This window comes from Crinia signifera, chromosome 2 (genome assembly GCF_055691185.1).
Source record: "Crinia signifera chromosome 2, ASM5569118v1, whole genome shotgun sequence".
Lineage (NCBI taxonomy): Eukaryota > Metazoa > Chordata > Amphibia > Anura > Myobatrachidae > Crinia > Crinia signifera.
Window position 1 is genome coordinate 113,989,205 of NC_139218.1, and position 18,771 is coordinate 114,007,975.

General features: G+C 47.5%; 1 long non-coding RNA gene across 3 annotated transcripts in view; it reads right to left on the minus strand.

Moving 5' to 3' along the window:
- LOC146059985 (uncharacterized) overlaps positions 1 to 18,771 on the minus strand; it is a 115,422-nt gene that overhangs the window by 58,544 nt on the left and 38,107 nt on the right. The gene's annotated exons all lie outside the window — the stretch shown is intronic.

Here is an 18,771-nt window from a genome sequence, read left to right on the forward strand (position 1 = left end):
TATCTCTCTCCCTCTCTCCCATCCCCTTCCCCTGCCAACATGTGTCTCCCCCCCCCCCGAAACCCTTGTGACCATTCAGTACTAACGTTATTCTTTATTCTTCTCTCCCATTATCCACCATGACACTCTACCATGAGCAAAATCAAGCGTGTTTGGGACCGAGAACAAAGGACTGGCAATGAAATGGAAAAAAAGTACGTTTATGATCTTACTGTACATTATCTCTCTCCCTCTCTCCCATCCCCTTCCCCTGCCAACATGTCCCCCCCCCCCCCGAAACCCTTGTGACCATTCAGTACTAATGCTACTGTATTCTTTTTTCTTCTCCCCTTATCCACCACATGCCACTCTACAATGAGCAAAATCAAGCGAGTTTGGGACCGAGAACAAAGGACTGGCAATGAAATGGAAAAAAAGTACGTTTATGATCTTACTGTACATTACTGTATCTCTCTCCCATCCCCTTCCCCTGCCAACATGTGTCTCCCCCCCCCCCCCCCGAAACCCTTGTGACCATTCAGTACTAACGTTATTCTTTATTCTTCTCTCCCATTACGAGAACAAAGGACTGGCAATGAAATGGAAAAAAGTACGTTTATGATCTTACTGTACATTATCTCTCTCCCTCTCTCCCATCCCCTTCCCCTGCCAACATGTCCCCCCCCCCCGAAACCCTTGTGACCATTCAGTACTAACGCTATTCTTTTTTCTTCTCCCCTTATCCACCACATGCCACTCTACAATGAGCAAAATCAAGCGTGTTTTGGATAGAGAACAAAGGACAGCCACGCCTTGCAAAAAGCTTTGTTGTGACCAACAATACTTTAAATTATTGTACCTAAAATACTGTATGACTTTGTCCTGTTTAAATTAATGTGCTGTGTTTTTTTTATTTAATTTTTTATTATACTGTATTTGAAGTCCCCACACATGATTCAAATTGTATGGTACTGTGTAAAGAAGTTTTGGAAAGATGTACTGTACTGACACCTGCCCAGTAGACTGTACCGTAATAATTACAAACTGCAAACCATCTTTAATGAAACGTACTGACAGTAATGATTGTTATAAATTTTTTATTAAAAAAAAAAAAAAAAAATTATATTAATCGTAATAATAAATTGAAAATCTGATTTATTATCCCCTGCAGCATTTGCACCACTCTTCTTAATTCTTCTGTGAAAATAAACAAACAAACAATGTACAGTTTTAGAACAGAAATACTGTACATGTTGAATACTGTACTTTACAGTACAGTAAGCATTACTATTACTACAGTATACTGTACTGTACTTTACCTCTATCCATGGGTGGATTTGGATGAGGGGTGGAGGCTGCCTCGTCCTCTTGTACCCTTGGCACTGTGGAAAAATGAGAAAATATACTTTAAAAATAAAGTTTTTTTTACTGTAGTATTATTATTATTACTTGTAATACACTAGTTACTGTATGGTTATTACTGTAAAGTACAGTAAGTGTGCGATATGACGTGCAGCATATGGCAGCAGCTCAAAAGGGAAGGAGGCTGCTGCCAGGGCAATAAGATGTAATCCCTGGCATCGAGCAATAAATCCCTGGCATCAAGCATGTAACATCTAGCAATGAGAATGCACTGTAGGTAAGCCGCAGTTGTGTGGCATAATACTGTACAGTACAGTATGTAATGGGCATTACGGTGTGTTGCATAATGTGTGTCAAATAATGTGTAATGGGCAATACAGTATGTGGCCTAATGTGTAATGGCCATTATAGTGTATAGCATTCAGTGTAATGGCCATTACTGTGTGTACCATTATGTGTGATGGGCATCATGGTGTGTGGCATAATGTGTAATGGGCATCACGGTGTGAGGCTTAATGTTGTATGGGCATCACGGTCTGAGGCATAATGTGTAATGTCTGTGTGACATGTAATAGGCATTACGAAGTGTGAGGTGTACCATGTAATGGGCATCACAGTGAGGGCATCACAGTTTGCAATGCAATGGGCATTACGGTGTGTGGCATAACGTGTAATGGGCATTATGGCATGTGGTATACTACAGTATGTATTGGCTGTGTGACATGTAATCGGCATTACGGTGTAAATTTTTGACGTGCACCATTGGAACGCACATTTTCTATTACTGTATCCCTGTTTTACAAACATTGGTCAAGCCCTGGCATAATGTGTCATGGGCAGTATGGTGTGTAGCATTATATAAAATGGTCATTACTGTGTGTAGCATTACAGTATGAGTGTTGGCCATTATGGTGTGTGGCATTATGTGTAATTGGCATTACTGTACTGTATGTTGGGTGGCATTATGTGGAATGGGCATTACTGTGTGTGGCATTATGTGGAATGGACATTACTGTGCATGGCATTACAGTATGTGAAATTGGCATTACTGTGTGTGTAATTACAATATCTCTAATGGGCATTAAAGTGTGTGGCATTTTGTGTAATAATAGGCGGTGATGGACATGTCCAGTGATTGACATGCCCCTTGAATGGTGCACCCCCTAATAAAATGGGCTACGCACACCTACTATATACTGTACAGTATGCGCAGCAATGCTTACCTTCTTCATGGCGGATGGAAGCACAGGGACTGTTATATTGGAAGGGGTAAAGAGGACGAGGAGGGGTGTCCAGCCACATCAAGGACAGGGTGCCCTGGTCTTCAAGCGGAGGCACTGTGTGAAAATGAGAAAAATGAGAAAGTGTGCTGTTTAAATAAAGTTACTGTACTCATTACTGGGTTTACAAAAAGGCGTGGACTGGATTTTATAAAGTGCTGCGCCCGCCATACTGTACTTTAGAAAATCCACTCTGCTCCAAAGTGGATAGGACACATACCGCTGCGCATTCCCTGCTTACGGCTGCCCTGGATAGTGGTTGTTTCAAAAGGAGGCATTTGCCAGTGCAGTACCGGATGTACACTAGTACTGCCAGTGGCAATTGCCTCCTTTTGTGCATCAGAGGCATTGGCGCAACGCTCCACCCCCACCCCCCTGACATGGACACAACGCTGACTACGCAGGGCTGCGCTAGGCTGCCATTGGCCGACGCTGCCAGCGTGGGCCAATGGCACGCCAAGAAAAGACACAATTACTGTACAGTAGGAGAGAAAGAAAAAAAAAACACAAACTCAATAAACAAATGACAGGACTTACTCTCAGACGGAGCGGCTGAGGCGGTGGGGGCTGTAACGGCCCACAAGGGCAGGGTGTCCTCGTCTTCAAGCGGAGGCACTGTGTGAAGATGAGAAAAATGAGAAAGTGTGCTGTTTAAATAAAGTTACTGTACTCATTACTGGGTTTACAAAAAGGCGTGGACTGGATTTTATAAAGTGCTGCGCCCGCCATACTGTACTTTAGAAAATCCACTCTGCTCCAAAGTGGATAGGACACATACCGCTGCGCATTCCCTGCTTACGGCTGCCCTGGATAGTGGTTGTTTCAAAAGGAGGCATTTGCCAGTGCAGTACCGAATGTACACTAGTACTGCCAGTGGCAATTGCCTCCTTTTGTGCATCAGAGGCATTGGCGCAACGCTCCACCCCCACCCCCCTGACATGGACACAACACTGACTACGCAGGGCTGCGCTAGGCTGCCATTGGCCCATGCTACCAGCGTGGGCCAATGGCACGCTAAGAAAAGACACAATTACTGTACAGTAGGAGAGAAAGAAAAAAAAAACACAAACTCAATAAAGAAATGACAGGACTTACTCTCAGACGGAGCGGCTGAGGTGGTGGGGGGGCCTGTAGCATGCCCGCAGGGCAGGGTGCCCTGTTCTTCAATCGGAGTCACTGTGGGAAAATGTCAAAAATGAGAAGAAGTGCTGTTTACTGTTAATAAACTTACCGTACTCTTATTACTGTAAATGGGGCTGGGGTGGCTTTACAAAAAGGCGTGGACTGAATTTTATAAAGTGCTGCGCCCGCCATACTGTACTTTAGAAAATCCACTCTGCTCCAAAGTGGATAGGACACATACCGCTGCGCATTCCCTGCTTACGGCTGCCCTGGATAGTGGTTGTTTCAAAAGGAGGCATTTGCCAGTGCAGTACCGGATGTACACTAGTACTGCCAGTGGCAATTGCCTCCTTTTGTGCATCAGAGGCATTGGCGCAACGCTCCACCCCCACCCCCCTGACATGGACACAACGCTGACTACGCAGGGCTGCGCTAGGCTGCCATTGGCCGACGCTGCCAGCGTGGGCCAATGGCACGCCAAGAAAAGACACAATTACTGTAGGAGAGAAAGAAAAAAAAAACACAAACTCAATAAACAAATGACAGGACTTACTCTCAGACGGAGCGGCTGAGGCGGTGGGGGCTGTAACGGCCCGCAAGGGCAGGGTGTCCTCGTCTTCAAGCGGAGGCACTGTGTGAAGATGAGAAAAATGAGAAAGTGTGCTGTTTAAATAAAGTTACTGTACTCATTACTGGGTTTACAAAAAGGCGTGGACTGGATTTTATAAAGTGCTGCGCCCGCCATACTGTACTTTAGAAAATCCACTCTGCTCCAAAGTGGATAGGACACATACCGCTGCGCATTCCCTGCTTACGGCTGCCCTGGATAGTGGTTGTTTCAAAAGGAGGCATTTGCCAGTGCAGTACCGGATGTACACTAGTACTGCCAGTGGCAATTGCCTCCTTTTGTGCATCAGAGGCATTGGCGCAACGCTCCACCCCCACCCCCCTGACATGGACACAACGCTGACTACGCAGGGCTGCGCTACGCTGCCATTGGCCGACGCTGCCAGCGTGGGCCAATGGCACGCCAAGAAAAGACACAATTACTGTACAGTAGGAGAGAAAAAAAAAAAAAAACACAAACTCAATAAACAAATGACAGGACTTACTCTCAGACGGAGCGGCTGAGGCGGTGGGGGCTGTAACGGCCCGCAAGGGCAGGGTGTCCTCGTCTTCAAGCGGAGGCACTGTGTGAAGATGAGAAAAATGAGAAAGTGTGCTGTTTAAATAAAGTTACTGTACTCATTACTGGGTTTACAAAAAGGCGTGGACTGGATTTTATAAAGTGCTGCGCCCGCCATACTGTACTTTAGAAAATCCACTCTGCTCCAAAGTGGATAGGACACATACCGCTGCGCATTCCCTGCTTACGGCTGCCCTGGATAGTGGTTGTTTCAAAAGGAGGCATTTGCCAGTGCAGTACCGGATGTACACTAGTACTGCCAGTGGCAATTGCCTCCTTTTGTGCATCAGAGGCATTGGCGCAACGCTCCACCCCCACCCCCCTGACATGGACACAACACTGACTACGCAGGGCTGCGCTAGGCTGCCATTGGCCCACGCTACCAGCGTGGGCCAATGGCACGCTAAGAAAAGACACAATTACTGTACAGTAGGAGAGAAAGAAAAAAAAAACACAAACTCAATAAAGAAATGACAGGACTTACTCTCAGACGGAGCGGCTGAGGTGGTGGGGGGGCCTGTAGCATGCCCGCAGGGCAGGGTGCCCTGTTCTTTAATCGGAGTCACTGTGGGAAAATGTCAAAAATGAGAACAAGTGCTGTTTACTGTTAATAAACTTACCGTACTCTTATTACTGTAAATGGGGCTGGGGTGGCTTTACAAAAAGGCGTGGACTGAATTTTATAAAGTGCTGCGCCCGCCATACTGTACTTTAGAAAATCCACTCTGCTCCAAAGTGGATAGGACACATACCGCTGCGCATTCCCTGCTTACGGCTGCCCTGGATAGTGGTTGTTTCAAAAGGAGGCATTTGCCAGTGCAGTACCGGATGTACACTAGTACTGCCAGTGGCAATTGCCTCCTTTTGTGCATCAGAGGCATTGGCGCAACGCTCCACCCCCACCCCCCTGACATGGACACAACGCTGACTACGCAGGGCTGCGCTAGGCTGCCATTGGCCGACGCTGCCAGCGTGGGCCAATGGCACGCCAAGAAAAGACACAATTACTGTACAGTAGGAGAGAAAGAAAAAAAAAACACAAACTCAATAAACAAATGACAGGACTTACTCTCAGACGGAGCGGCTGAGGCGGTGGGGGCTGTAACGGCCCGCAAGGGCAGGGTGTCCTCGTCTTCAAGCGGAGGCACTGTGTGAAGATGAGAAAAATGAGAAAGTGTGCTGTTTAAATAAAGTTACTGTACTCATTACTGGGTTTACAAAAAGGCGTGGACTGGATTTTATAAAGTGCTGCGCCCGCCATACTGTACTTTAGAAAATCCACTCTGCTCCAAAGTGGATAGGACACATACCGCTGCGCATTCCCTGCTTACGGCTGCCCTGGATAGTGGTTGTTTCAAAAGGAGGCATTTGCCAGTGCAGTACCGGATGTACACTAGTACTGCCAGTGGCAATTGCCTCCTTTTGTGCATCAGAGGCATTGGCGCAACGATCCACCCCCACCCCCCTGACATGGACACAACACTGACTACGCAGGGCTGCGCTAGGCTGCCATTGGCCCACGCTACCAGCGTGGGCCAATGGCACGCTAAGAAAAGACACAATTACTGTACAGTAGGAGAGAAAGAAAAAAAAAACACAAACTCAATAAAGAAATGACAGGACTTACTCTCAGACGGAGCGGCTGAGGTGGTGGGGGGGCCTGTAGCATGCCCGCAGGGCAGGGTGCCCTGTTCTTCAATCGGAGTCACTGTGGGAAAATGTCAAAAATGAGAACAAGTGCTGTTTACTGTTAATAAACTTACCGTACTCTTATTACTGTAAATGGGGCTGGGGTGGCTTTACAAAAAGGCGTGGACTGAATTTTATAAAGTGCTGCGCCCGCCATACTGTACTTTAGAAAATCCACTCTGCTCCAAAGTGGATAGGACACATACCGCTGCGCATTCCCTGCTTACGGCTGCCCTGGATAGTGGTTGTTTCAAAAGGAGGCATTTGCCAGTGCAGTACCGGATGTACACTAGTACTGCCAGTGGCAATTGCCTCCTTTTGTGCATCAGAGGCATTGGCGCAATGCTCCACCCCCACCCCCCTGACATGGACACAACGCTGACTACGCAGGGCTGCGCTAGGCTGCCATTGGCCGACGCTGCCAGCGTGGGCCAATGGCACGCCAAGAAAAGACACAATTACTGTAGGAGAGAAAGAAAAAAAAAAAACACAAACTCAATAAACAAATGACAGGACTTACTCTCAGACGGAGCGGCTGAGGCGGTGGGGGCTGTAACGGCCCGCAAGGGCAGGGTGTCCTCGTCTTCAAGCGGAGGCACTGTGTGAAGATGAGAAAAATGAGAAAGTGTGCTGTTTAAATAAAGTTACTGTACTCATTACTGGGTTTACAAAAAGGCGTGAACTGGATTTTATAAAGTGCTGCGCCCGCCATACTGTACTTTAGAAAATCCACTCTGCTCCAAAGTGGATAGGACACATACCGCTGCGCATTCCCTGCTTACGGCTGCCCTGGATAGTGGTTGTTTCAAAAGGAGGCATTTGCCAGTGCAGTACCGGATGTACACTAGTACTGCCAGTGGCAATTGCCTCCTTTTGTGCATCAGAGGCATTGGCGCAACGCTCCACCCCCACCCCCCTGACATGGACACAACACTGACTACGCAGGGCTGCGCTAGGCTGCCATTGGCCCACGCTACCAGCGTGGGCCAATGGCACGCTAAGAAAAGACACAATTACTGTACAGTAGGAGAGAAAGAAAAAAAAAACACAAACTCAATAAAGAAATGACATGACTTACTTTCAGACGGAGCGGCTGAGGTGGTGGGGGGGCCTGTAGCATGCCCGCAGGGCAGGGTGCCCTGTTCTTCAATCGGAGTCACTGTGGGAAAATGTCAAAAATGAGAACAAGTGCTGTTTACTGTTAATAAACTTACCGTACTCTTATTACTGTAAATGGGGCGGGGGTGGCTTTACAAAAAGGCGTGGACTGGATTTTATAAAGTGCTGCGCCCGCCATACTGTACTTTAGAAAATCCACTAGGTTGTTTCAAGTGGTTGCATTTGCCAGTGCAGTACCGGATGTAAACTAGTACTGCCAGTGGCAATTGCCTCCTTTTGTGCATCAGAGGCATTGGTGCAACGCTCCACCCCCACCCCCCCTGACATGGACACAACGCTGACTACGCAGGGCTGCGCTAGGCTGCCATTGGCCGACGCTACCAGCGTGGGCCAATGGCACGCCAAGAAAAGACACAATCCGCTGGAGACCCTGGAGAAGATGACGGAGGCCTGCTGTGGACGCCCGGGGACTTGGTAAGTATGAAAAGAGGGTTAGGGGTTAAAAAATAAAAAAAAATTCAAATGATTCCAAAAACCACGGTTTTTGGAATCATTCGGATAAGGGATGTCCGGATACCGGATACTCAACCTGTATACTGTACTGCAGTAGCAAACAAAGATGGGTCATAGGAAAGACAGACATTAGGTCTACAAGCATTAGTTCGACCACTGAAGGTTGACATGCATGAAGGTCGACATGACTGAAGGTCAACATGGGTTAGGGAGACATGGTCATTAGGAAAACTAAATTATTAGGTCGACATGGGTATGGTCAACATTCAAAAAGTTCACCATCGAGTTTTTCATTATTGTTGACTGAATGTCGACACAGTCAACATGGACACTAGAAAAGTGCATTGCGTCCCCTCAGCCTCGGCCAACGGCACGGCTAGAAAAGACACAAGTTCTAAAGAAGAAAAACACACACATACAGTACTGTACAGTACCTGTACTGTAAACACAATTAAGAAATGGCAGGACTTACTCTCAAACTGGGCAGCGGCTGCGCCTGTTGAGCCGGGTGGGGCGGCTGTAGCGGCCTGCAAACTTTCAAGCGGAGGCACTGTGGGAAAATTAGAAAAATTAGAAAATGTGCTGTTTTCATAAAGTTACTCTACTCTTATTACTGTAAATGGGGAAGGGGTGGGTTTACAAAAAGGCGTGGACTGGATTTTATAAAGTGCTGCGGATGCCATACTGTACGTTATAAAATCCACTCCCCACCAAAGTGGATAGGACACATACCGCTTGCCACGCTTCCACTTGATGACAACAGTGGACGTGCCCTTTCCCTCCTCCTCCTCTGACGTCCTGTGTAAAAATAACATTTACAGTATACTGTAGTGTCCTTTCAAACATTAGTACAGTAAAGTACAAGTACTGTATTTTATTATCCCACCACGCTCTAGTGCACGGGTGTCAAACACAAGGCCCATGGGCCAAATCTGGCCCGCAAGACCTCGACATGTGGCCCACGCAGCCTTCACCTACAGTATTACAGCATTCCCGCCAGCCAATGTTTGTACCGTCATGTGATCAGGGACATCATCCATCAGACTTTGGCCTGGGTAATTTGTACCCCCTACCCCTTTCTCTCGGCACCCCTGATAATACCACACAGTAATGCCCCTTACACATGACACATGTTATTAATGTCCTTATAACCATAATGCCCCTTACGCATTATGCCAACCTTTATTAATGCCCTTCATACACATATTGACACACACAATGCCCATTACACATACAGTATGTTGCACATTATTAATGCCCGTATACACATGACACACATAATGCCTGTTACACATATGTCGCACATTACTGTATTAATGCATTTATACATGACACACATAATGCCCCTTACACATATGCCGAACACTATTGCACAACCAACCCACCCACAGACAGCACTCGCACAGCCACTAACACTGTGACCTCTGCCTCTGCTTGGATACAGATGTTTCCTCATATATCTTGACTCAATAAGCCATGCAGCTCCTGGCCAGTTCTGCTAACGTTGGGTGTAACAGGAGTAGTGTACAGTACTTACTGGCGACAGAACGGCGCAGGGCCTCCAGCTTCAAAGGCTGCCTTGTGACTAGGTCGCTCCATTTTCTTTGAAGCGACCTAATCCTGCGCAGCCGGCAGTACTTGCGCATTATTATCCTGCGCGCATCCTTATAAGCATTGCGCTTCTCCCGGTTACTGCTCAGAGGCTTGTCCCGGCAGCTAACTAAAATGATCAGCTCACTGTAGCTGTAACGCAGCCTCCGAGCAGAATCCATTTTGGAAGTGAACACTCCCTAGCGCATGACACAAAACGCAGTACACATGGTAGTCAGTAGGCTAAAGTAATCAATCCAGGAGACATACAGTACTATACAGTGAATGAGTTTCTTAACTTTAATAAAATTGTGTCTTCATACCGTACAGTACAGTATATGGGAGGCCTCATACTGTATTAATTAATTTAATTTAATAAACTGTGCGTTGCAGCTGCTACAGTATTATTCCTGCGATTAGTATTGTAGTATACCGGATTTAGTACTCAATATACGATACTACAGCATACTGTACTTTATTTTGTATTTTGTCCTGCAAAAATAACCGGAATTAGTGGAGGGTTTCCGTAAGCAGTAAAGGCTGTATGGCGGTCAGGTTTATACGGCGCAAATTTGTTCTGCGAATTTTTCCGTTTTTAGTGGAGGGTTTCCGTAATCAGTGAAGGCTGTAAGGTGGTCAGGTTTACACGGGGCAAATTTGTTCTGCGAATTTTTCCGTTTTTAGTGGAGGGCTTCCGTAAATAGTACACTAATGTAGGGACAAAAACTGGAATGATGGGACTTGCTGTGTTTGACATGTGACCTGTGTCGACATGTGATGCGTGGAAGGCGGCCACCATTACAGTATACTGTAGACAACATGGCGCACAGAAACAGGAACTTCTGTGATGCGGAGCTCCTGATTTTGCTGCGGCATGTGGACAAATCCTTGGCCAGTAATGCCGAGAAGCACAGCGCATACAGGAGCGCAAAGGAGGAGATAGAGGAAGTCCTGCACAGGGATAGGAGTATCCTCTCGCTGCAGAAGAGGTGGAGTGACCTGCTTCGGAGACAGCCAGATAAACTGACCAAATTGAGGGCCAAGCTGAGCAGAGGTACTGTACAGTACATGACATTAACAAAATTAAAGTACATTAGTACTGTAGTACAGTATTTACTGTTATTATAGCGGGTATGGATAATTGGATAGACACAAACGCAAGGGGACGCGGACACCTGTGAAGCCCGCGTGGGTAAGCGTTTATCTGTACAGGTACATATCCGTGTCCCCTCGCGGTGCTTGCTGGGCTCGGTGGCTCGCTGCGCTCGCCACACTTTCTGTTCTGAACTCCACGGCGATAGTGGGGTTATGAAAAGGTCGTTGGACACGTAACGCCGCCCCTCGTGGGCTCGCTGCGCTCGCCACGCTTCGGGTCGGCGTTGATAGTGGGGGTGGTTTACTATGAAAAAAGGTAATCGGGACATCGGTCAGAATGAACTTACTGTAGGTCTACAGTCATTAGGTCGACCCCACTAGGTCGACTGGCAGGAAGGTCGACATGGGCCAAGGTGGACATGTGATTAGATTGACACAAGCATTACAGTATGTCAACATTCAAAAGGTCAACATGGTATATTCCAGTGTTTTTGGAATCCGCCATGTGCTGACAGGCGAAACTGTATTTCATGCCCTATCATCCACTAGGGCAGGGGTGTCAAACTCAAATTAATCCGGGGCCGCATCAGCAGTTTGTTCACCCTCATAGGGCCGGTTCTACATCTTCCCCAATATTTGCAGATAATAATTACCCCGAAACACAATTTTTAAGGACATATCAGCAAATAATGTACTGTATTAGGTAATGCAGCACACAGTACAGTATATACAGTATATTTTTTAAAAAATACTACAGTATACAGGTACTGTACAGTATACTGTATTTGGCTGTACAGTATACAGTATTTGGCGCATGTAGGACACTGTCGCAAGTACTGTACAGTACAGTATGTCGCAGCGTCAGGAGATGGCGATGCGGAGATGTCGGAGCCAAGCTGCGATTGCACGTCCCACGGCTCATTGTATTAGGGTTAGTATTGGTGCAAGCCCTCCAGCTCCCCGTGCCACCGTCGTAGCGGCGTAGCGCTCTCACGCGTGGCCAGACTTACTGTATACAGTACAGTATGTACAGTAGCTGTGATGACGTCCCTGATCACATGACGGTACAAACATTGGGCCTTATTCTGATCGGTGCGGCCCGATCAGAATATGCGGCCACGACCGTGCAGGCGAATCCCCGCCTTCCATACGGATCGCCACCTCCGTCCGTACGCGGATATGTGGCGATCCGCATGAAAGTGGACGGGGATACGCCTCCTCCGTCTTGGGAGCAGCCCCTGCATTCGATGGTCGCCGAACATCGAATGCAGGGCCGCACGCTCCACCAGGTCCCGCCACCCAAGACCACACGGACACTTGTCCGTGTGAAATCATGTATGGGGGCGGGCAGCTGACATCCGGCGATGTCAGATGCCCGCCCCCTACACACGCGTCACGGCTTCATTACCATGCATACGCCCCGCGTTTGCATGGGAACGCACATGAAACGCGGGGCGTATGCATAGGGTAATGAGGCTAAGTAGCCCCTCACGCCCCTCTACGCCCCCTGTGCGGCGTGTAAAGAATACGTGCGGCGAAATCGCCTGCACATGCGCAGAGTGACCTCTGCACATGTGCAGACGATAACCATCGGCGGGACGACCGCATGCGGAGAAATCTGCACCGATCAGAATAAGGCCCATTGTCTAGCGGGAATGCTGTAATAGGTGTGTTGACCAAATGAAATGTCGACCTTGACCAAAGTCGACCTAAACCCATGTCGACCTTGCTTTCTGTCGACCTAGTGGTGTTGACCCAATGCACTAATGTTTGAAAGGACACTACAGTATACTGTAAATGTTATTTTTACACAGGACTTCAGAGGAGGAGGAGGAGGGAAATGCAGGCCGATACAGCCCCCACCGCCTCAACAAGCGGCGCCGCTCCATCTGAGAGTAAGTCCTGTCATTTGTTTATTGAGTTTGTGTATTTTTTCTTCCTTTCCAACTTGTGTCTTTTCTTGGCGTGCCGTTGGCCGAGGCTGAGGGGACGCAATGCACTTTTCTAGTGTCCATGTTGACTGTGTCGACATTCAGGCAACAATAGTGAAAAACTCGATGGTGAACTTTTTGAATGTTGACCATACCCATGTCGACCTAATAATTTAGTTTTCCTAATGACCATGTCTCCCTAACCCATGTTGACCTTCAGTCATGTTGACCTTCATGCATGTCAACCTTCAGTGGTCGACCTAATGCTTGTAGACCTAATGTCTGTCTTTCCTATGACCCATCTTTGTTTGCTACTACAGTACAGTATACTGTATTTGTGAAAATCTGAAAGTTTTCTTCAAATGTGATGACTGGATTCCCCTTTTCAAAGCTGCATACTAGAGATGCCAGTTCACCCTCCTTTCTGTAGTGTTAAGTGCAGACAGATACAGTAATTTGATTAAGGGTCACTATACACCTGGACTGCATTGTCTAAAAAGGACATTTACATTTGAATCTTGTATCTGTGAAAGGAAAAATAACACTACAGTATTAGCCTCCCCACTCCAAGTACACTAACTCATTAGCATTTCTATCTGGTAAAGCTGTCCACCACCAACCCCCACTAATGTATTGTCGTTTATAGGATACTGTATTTGTGAGAAACTGAAATACTGTATTTCTTCAATGTATTTCTTCAATGTTTCTCAAAGCCCTGCGTAGTCAGTGTTGTGTCCATGTCAGGGGGGTGGGGGTGGAGCGTTGCGCCAATGCCTCTGATGCACAAAAGGAGGCAATTGCCACTGGCAGTACTAGTGTACATCCGGTACTGCACTGGCAAATGCCTCCTTTTGAAACAACCACTATCCAGGGCAGCCGTAAGCAGGGAATGCGCAGCGGTATGTGTCCTATCCACTGTGGAGCAGAGTGGATTTTCTAAAGTACAGTATGGCGGGCGCAGCACTTTATAAAATTCAGTCCACGCCTTTTTGTAAAGCCACCCCAGCCCCATTTACAGTAATAAGAGTACGGTAAGTTTATTAACAGTAAACAGCACTTGTTCTCATTTTTGACATTTTCCCACAGTGACTCCGATTGAAGAACAGGGCACCCTGCCCTGCGGGCATGCTACAGGCCCCCCCACCACCTCAGCCGCTCCGTCTGAGAGTAAGTCCTGTCATTTCTATATTGTGTTTTGTGTTTGTGTGTTTGAACTTGTGTAGTTTTTTGCCGTGCCGTTGGGCGACGCTGTCAGCATCGGCCAACGGCAGCCTAGCACAGTCAGCGTAGTGTCCCCGCGGGAGCCCTGCACAATTACCGTAATGTCCCCGTCAGGTACTGTAGCTCTGCGTCTCGTGCACAAAGGGGGTGGGAGTGGAGGCGTGCGGTACGTCTGATGCACGACGTTTTGACCTAGACATTATTTACCATAACCTCAGTGATCACAGTAGTGTGTGTGAACTAATGTTTCAAAGGACACTACAGTACAGTATACTGTAATGTACTGTAATTATTTTTACACAGGACTTTAGAGGAGGATGGAAAGGGTACTCCCCAGAAGGTCCCCTCAAACTTTGGCAGCCAGTAAGTGTCCTCCCGACCTGTTCATACAGTACCCCCAGTATCCACGTTGACGTGGAGTCTATTTTATCAAGTGTGGTGGGCACAGCACTTTATTGAAAACAGTCCACGGCTTTTTTTTTTTAACACCCCCTCCTCCCCATTTAGAGTAAGAATAATAACTTTACAGTATTTTAACAGCACATTTTATCATTTCCCCACAGTGCCAAGCCTAGAGGAAGACCAGGGCACCCTGCCCTTGCGGGCCGTTACAGCCCCCACCGCCTCAGCCGCTCCGTCTGAGAGTAAGTCCTGTCATTTCTTTATTGAGTTTGTGTTTTTTTTTTCTTTCTTTCCTAATTGTGTCTTTTTTTGGCGTGCCATTGGCCGACGCAGGCAGCGTCGGCCAATGACAGCCTAGCGCAGCCCTGCGTAGTCAGCGTTGTGTCCATGTCAGGGGGGTGGGGGTGGAGCGTTGCGCCAATGCCTCTGATGCACAAAAGGAGGCAATTGCCACTGGCAGTACTAGTGTACATCCGGTACTGCACTGGCAAATGCCTCCTTTTGAAACAACCACTATCAGGAATGCATTGCGCGCGCACACTCGCGCAATGCATTCCTGGGACCGCTGGAGACCAGGAGAAGATGTCGGAGGCCTGCTGTGGCCGCCCGGGGACTGCGCGGACGCCGAGGGACGCCCGGGGACCATCAGGGGACAGGTAAGTATGGCTGCAAAAAAAATATTCCAAAAACCGGAAAATTCCCCTATCCGAAATGCTCGCGGTCCCGAGCATTTCGGATAGGGGATACTCAACCTGTATTGTACTGTATTTGTGAAAATCTGAAAGTTTTCTTCAAATGTGATGACTGGATTCCCCTTTTCAAAGCTGCATACTAGAGATGCCAGTTCACCCTCCTTTCTGTAGTGTTAAGTGCAGACAGATAATTTGATTAAGGGTCGCTATAAACCTGGACTGCATTGTCTAAATAGGACATTTACATTTGAATCTTGTATCTGTGAAAGGAAAAATCACACTATTAGCCTCCCCACTCCAAGTACACTAACTCATTAGCATTTCTATCTGGTAAAGCTCCACCACCAACCCCCACTAATGTATTGTCGTTTATACTGTAGGATACTGTATTTGTGAGAAACTGAAGCCAACCTTCCCTCGATGATTTAAATAAAAATTAAAAGACATGAAATGTTAGCATTGAAAAATGTTGGTTGGTTTATTTAGCAAAATATTTTGTCAAAAAGTTATACAGTATTCAGTGATGAAGCGCACATACTGTAGCGGTATAAAAGTGCAGCATCACCCATGTGCTCCCCCCAGTCCTCTGCCCCTGCAGCAGCATTCAGTTGGTCGACCTAAAGATGGTCGACAGTCATTAGGGCCTCACCACTAGGTCGACATACTGCAAGGTCCACATGGGACAAGGTCAACAAGTCATTAGGTCGGCATAGGATTTTTCACTGTTTAAAGAGCCGACAGGCGGTATTTCATGCCCTAATATCCACTAGGGCAGTGATGGCTAACCTTGACACTCCAGCTGTTAATGAACTACACATCCCAGCATGCCCTGCTACAGTTTTACTATTTGGCCATGCTAAAACTGATGCAGGGCATGCTGGGATGTGTAGTTCAACAACAGCTGGAGTGTTAAGGTTAGCCATCACTGCACTGGGGCATTGTGGGAGAATAAAATAGTGTGCCGAGTGCATGGACACTTAAAACTACAGTATGTCGACATTCGGATAAAAAAAAACAGTGAAAAACCCCATGTTGACCTTTTGACTGTCGACCTAGACCATGTCGACCTAATGCTTGTGTCGACCTGATGACCTGTCGATCTTATCCCATGTCGACCTAGACACCTGTCGACCTTGCAGTATGTCGACCTTATGACTGTCGACAATCTTTAGGTCGACCATACAATCCATACCCCTCCCCCCAGCCCCCCCCCCCCAAAACATACATACTGTAAATGATTTCTGTAGGTAGAGTACTGTACTGTATATACAGTATCCCTTAAAAAATGGAGTCACTGGAGTGGGAGGCACATCATGCACCCTCCTCCTTTAAGCTCTTGGTCCCACTACTGCCTGACAGCGCTGCATCCTAGTGCCAGATAGGGTTGTGGCAGGTCCACCTGTGGAGTGCCAGGTAGCAGCCTGTGTGCACTGTCCGCACGGGTTGCTGTCTTCTGCAATGCATACCTCCCAACTTCTGTGTTGGGGAAATAGGGACACTCGCGCGAGTGCCCGAAAAGGGGACGGGGCGTATGCAAATGAGGGCGCAGCTTATGCTAATTAGCCGCAACCTCATTTTCATACGAGAATTGACGCTGTGCGCATGCCCACAGCGTCTATTCTATTAGATTGGGGGGTCTCCCAACTGCCACCCCCCGCAGCGGGACAATGCCTGGCGTGGGTGGGACAGCGGGACAGGACCCGAAAATCGTGACTGTCCCGCTGTAATCGTGACAGTTGGGAGGTATGGCAATGCACTGTGGAACGCATGGTACTAACTTACGGAAAGGCGTCCCATGCTTCTGGTATCCTTTCAGTACTAACCAGATGTCCCGACCTGGGTTTGGGACCATTTACACCGCTCACGACCCAGGTCCGACCAGTGTTCAACCCTGGTCAGGACCTGGGTAGGAGACCAGTGTCAATGGACCTGGGTTGGTCCCATTTACACCAACGCTGACCTGGGTTTTTCGCAAGCGCAGCGGTCCTATCCACTTTGGAGCGGAGTTGATTTTATAAAGTACACTATAGCGGCCGCAGCACTTTATAAAATCCAGTCCACGCCTTTTTGTAAACCCAGTAATGAGTACAGTAACTTTATTTAAACAGCACACTTTCTCATTTTTCTCATTTTCACACAGTGCCTCCGCTTGAAGACCAGGGCACCCTGCCCTTGATGGCCGCTACTGCCGCCTCAACCCCCACCTCAAGCGACGCCGCTCCTTCTGAGAGTAAGTCCTGTCCTTTCTTTATTGTACTGTACAGTATTTGTGTTTTTTTTTTTTCTTTCAAACTTGTACTGTATCTTTTCTTGGCGTGCCGTTGGCCGTTTGCTAATTGTGGTGAGATGTCTTCCAACAGCCCAGCAACCCCCTCAACAAGTGGGAGCTCCCAGACAGCTCTGGAGAGGCCGTATCAGCCCTCCACCTAGTAAGTACAGTACATGTTTTTGTTTACAGTATTTGTTAGTTTTTCTCTCTATGGGGCTGCATCAGATGTTACAGTACTGTACAGTGGTGCAAGTAGAATTTTTTTCTTGGTGGTACTGATAGCTTCCACCAAAAATGGGCGTGGCCATGTGTCATGAGGGGGCATGGTCACACAAAGCTAGGGGAGTGACTTATACCCCTTTTAAACCAAAATCCTTGGTTGGACCTGATCTTTGTACACAGGAGTTTCCAGGGTTGAACCCAGCTTTATACCCCATTTACACAGCACTATGTCCCAGGTCGGACCCAGGTCTGCGCCATTTATACTGAACCTGGGTCAGCCCTGCTTTTCCCTTTGGATGACATTAAAAAATGTCCATTTTAGGACTGATAAACTTCCAGTCAACCTTCCGTCATTGATTAAAAAAATAAAATAAAAAAGACATGAAAAGTTAGCATTGAAAAATGTCGGTTTGTTTATTTTGTTAAATATTTTTTCAAAAAGTTTTATTCAGTGCTCAAGGACACATAGCGGTATAAAAATACAGCATCAACCATGTGAGCTCCCCTGTGGAACCTGGGTTGGGACCATTTACACCACCCACGACCCAGGTCCAACCAGTGTTTAACTTCGGTCAGGACCTGGGTAGGAAACCAGTGTTACTGGACCAGGGTGGCCCCTTTTACACCAACACTGACCTGTGTCCAACCTGGGTTTCTCACTTGGTGTAAAAGGGGTATTAATGACAATAGTAGCATGGCATTGGGAGACAGGGAATGAGAAACAGGGAATGACTGGGGGTGGGTTGGCTCTTGCTTGGGGAGAGCCGGGCAGCTTGTACTTACAATTGTGGAGCCTGCTCTTCATGCTGTCGGCACCGTGTGACAGGCTAAATCAGCAGTAGCCAGTAGCTGCATACAGCACCAATCATAACACTGGGTGGGCGGGCTGCGGATGCATTATATTTAGACTTACAATAAAAATAGAATTGACAGTGGGTCAGGGAATAAGTGGTACTGCGTACCTGCAACATATTTCTTACAGGTACTCCGTACCACGCCGTACCCCCTTACTTGCAACACTGGTACTGTATCTCTACCAGTACAGTACAGTACAGTATATTATGGAGGCAAGTGCTGCTAATATACCCCACCTCCCTTC